The 3,950-nt window shown below is 35.7% G+C and overlaps 1 pseudogene; it reads right to left on the bottom strand.

Moving 5' to 3' along the window:
* Nucleotides 1-221: 221 nt before the first annotated feature.
* On the bottom strand, nt 222-2,004 carry LOC149159158 (glycolate oxidase 1-like; annotated as a pseudogene).
* Between the last annotated feature and the right edge of the window lie 1,946 nt (nt 2,005-3,950).

Below are 3,950 nucleotides of genomic sequence, written 5' to 3'. Positions count from 1 at the left end.
TAAGTTTGATACATTATAGATGTTAAATGCTTTTTCTAACGCTAGCGTCGCTTCTGATCCTAAAAGAATTCCACAATGTTCTGATTTTTATTGAGAGATGAGAAAGTGTTAAAGCATGGGTACAAACTCATAACGTTAAAGAGGAGTATACTCTGAATATAAGATTTATCCCACGTATCTACCTAGTCCTGTCAGCAAATCTAAAATAGAATGAATTTTCACTACCTATTTCTAATGTCAGACTCCCTCCACCCAAGTCGAGGTGTGTCCACAGTCAATGCAATTGCCTTAAAACCAACCCTTTCTGCTCTTCTAACAAGCTGTGCAACAACATTCCTATTCTTGTAAACCTGCCAGCAATGACATCTAAATTTTAACACCACTCATACATCCACATTTAGTAAACCCAACGCAATATAAGTCATCTTACCATTGGTTTAGGAGCCTATAATACAATTGGATGGATATGAACTCAATTACATCTCAGAAAACATGGGAAGACAATCATATGGGTGGAAATGATAAACTTACATAAAGTTGAAAAAAGCGAATGCCTGGTCCAGTTGAAGCAACCTCTTCAACACTTGATGTAGCCCATGAAGAAAGCGTCTATAACAAATATGTCCAATCCTCAATTTTTATCAACACAACGAACTATTTCAAAATCCAAAATCATTATAATTTCTTAAATCCTTAATAGCTAGAAGGAAATTAAAACATTCAGAAGATCGATCCCACAAAGAGAAGACCGATGCCCAAACCATTACAGTTCCAGCAGCTCTTGCAGTAGCCTACTCTCGTGTAAAAGATGATGGATTCACTTTTAGAAAATATATGCATCAAATAGGATGTTAACTGTAAAACAATAATCTAATGCATACCTTCGGGATGAGCCATCTTTTGCATGGCAATTGGAGCAATCATAATAGGCATTGATATCTTGAATCCCAACACAGTGGTACTCAGATGCACCTTTGTACATCAACCAATATACAGGGACGAAACTTAATACATACATCATCCACCAAAATCTTTGTAATAATGTCAATTCCCCTATTCAAAAGTTTGACCCAAGACAAGGTGACTAAAATTGAAAATTATAGTTATTCAATGTTTATCTAATCTGATTGCAGTCATAAAGATTGTGAAAAAATAGATAGCTGAAGGTACATATTTTTCAAATGACTATGTATTAGCTGAAGGTATAGTAGCTAAACAGGGGAGATTGTGGAATCCATAAGAAACTCATAATATGCAAGCAATTGAAGGACTATCTTTGTAAAAAAAATAAAAAAACAACCATGTAGAAACAAATTGAACCATTTCACATCGTGCTCACAAACTCAAACTAAACAATTTTTAGACTCGTGCCTTCTGTTTTGGTGTTAAATGGGTAATCAAATGCATAGGTGTGACAATATGCATATTTTCAGCTTAAAAGTTGGAAAAAGGGTACAAAGTATTTCTTGAAAAAGGATACGAAGTATTTCTTGAAGATGTAAATCATAATATGACGCATCACAAATAATTATTCTGAGATTCAGAAGGTCACAAGCAAAGGCAACAACTCAACCCCAAGATTTCTCCAAGTGCTTCGCTATCCATTTTCATTCTATTCAAACACAATATCGAAGAATTATTTGAAATATCTCTCTACCAGGACTATCACAAACCTTCCAACTCAATGATCTGTCAATTTGACCTGCAACATATGATGGGAGTTCATTTCAAATGGAACGGTGTAATTAAACAACATTATTACCCAGCCAAAATTATGCTAATATTTTCATCGGTAGCTTTAAGTTAATGAGGTTTGAAGCATGAACGATCAGCTTCCAAGGTAAGGCTTCCGACAAGGCATTTGGGAGAAGCTTTAATGCACATACTCTGCTTATCACAGGCAGATGTTTGTAGACAAAGCAGTACGTTTATTGTACCCAGCAAGCCCCCCAGAAAGGAAATATCATTGGCAGTTGCTCTGTTAATCCTCGGCACCATCGTCATTGCCATTGGCCTCTTCATGTTCTCTCAGCAAATCGGCGGTGACAGAACCTGTGGTTTGTCTATGATTTTTATCCGGAAATAAAGCATTTCATTTTTCTTCTATTTCTCAAATCTGTTTTTGGATTTTTTGGTCTCTTATATCGGTGTTGCCTTACTGCTGAAGATTGAGGGTTATATCTGATTTTATTTTTGTGGGATTTCTATTTATTACTGTTCAGGTATGTTGTTTGCATTGTTAGGAACAGTCCTATTTGTCCCAGGGTTCTATTATTCGAGAATTGCATGGTACGCGTACAAGGGCTACAAGGGCTTCTCTTTCTCAAACATTCCAGCAGTGTGAAAAGTTTCAAAAACTGACTTCTTTGGCTTGCAGTCTGATCTTATATGTATAACTTGGGGTTTAGTGGGATATTTATTTCTGGGGTTAGGGTTTAAGGTTACGCTGTTCAACCTTAAAATTATGGCCAAATTCTGAAAAATTGAAAATTTGTTGGCCTCTTCTGCAAATGAAAGATTGTGCAAATCTTTTCCGGAGGTTTTTTTTATTTTCAGGTGCCAATTCAATTACATTGTATAAAGGATATGAGTGTTTGTTAATTCTATGAAAAGCTAATAAAACTTTGGGGATTATTTAAGATTTCAGGCTACAGGAAGAGTCTCCTCCTTTCCAATCCTCCTTTTATGGTTGTTGTCAATTCCTTAGTTTCTAATGCCCGGTTGTGCAAGGCCAGGATGCCCTTTTTGCTCTTTTTTTTTTGGGGTAAAACAAGGGACACATTGTACCAGAAAACATATAGGGATTCCACAGAGGATTCTGTTAAGGTTAAAGTCAAATAACTATGAGTAAAATTCATAGGTACTTTTTTGAAGTACTTATTCTATTTCAGGAAAGATCATTCTGTTGTACTAAGTAGTGTGAAATGACCCCGCTTAAGTAAATATTGTGTTAGTTCGAATAAGTTTGATAGAATTTAAAATAGGTTGTGAACTACTAAGATTTGGCAGAGTTTTATTAATGTTCAATTAAGTTAGCAGGTTGTTGTCTAGAGGCACAGTTTCAAAGAGAAAATTCCATCTGAAATGAAGACTGTTTATTTACTTGTGGAAAATAACCATTAAATAGTCCAATTGAGAGGCAAATGCCAGTATGCAACCTGCATTTTTTATTATCAAACGAAGTTAAAGCTTGTTATGCATACCAAATGACAAATACCAATCGTTCACATCGCAATAAGGGTTGGAAATTCATTAAAGCTGCAGATGGAACACATATCCCCATATTAAACCGCATCCTAATTAGAGAGTTGCTATGATTGACAATCTAGGCCATGACATTGCCACATCAAATATACACTACATCCACTTTAATTATAATTTCTTTCTGACTTTTAGACCCTACTCAATTTATGTTTGTTTAATTTTACCATCCCATCTTTGTGCTATCATTTGCATTTTGGGTACCGGTTGGGGTTAAATATGAAACCAGAGGTCCTCATGGTTATCTGATGGAATTGTAACCTTGTACACTAAAGGATACTGACATTTCCAATCCTTTCAGAGAAAGAGCAGTCTCACCCAAAGTATCAATCCAAGAGTTACAGAAAAGTAGGTGCGAGACAAAATATTACAGTGCGCATATAAAACAGAGAAAGAACCATACATTTAACATATTAATGTTAACAGATTGGGGATAACATCGTCAAAGCACAAAACCTTCCACATCCATACGATCCATTGACAACAATATCATAGAAGCTTCTCGGCTATCCATTGTATTCATCCAAATCATAGTCAGAAATTCACCACCATGGCTGCAGAACAGAAGTATCACAATCCAGAATCTACACAGTAAGCACTTAGGGTATCCATTAGTAAACTCCCAAAACCGTCTAGATACCAAGGATGCATGACTAGACTCCATAACAACATTTACAATGACGTTGCAG

The sequence above is a fragment of the Pinus tabuliformis genome, chromosome 5_2 (genome assembly GCF_031772625.1).
Source record: "Pinus tabuliformis cultivar Carrire ecotype Pingquan chromosome 5_2, CPIR1, whole genome shotgun sequence".
Lineage (NCBI taxonomy): Eukaryota > Viridiplantae > Streptophyta > Pinopsida > Pinales > Pinaceae > Pinus > Pinus tabuliformis.
Note: the sequence above shows the minus strand (reverse complement) of the source record. Positions and strands in the feature narration are given on the sequence as shown.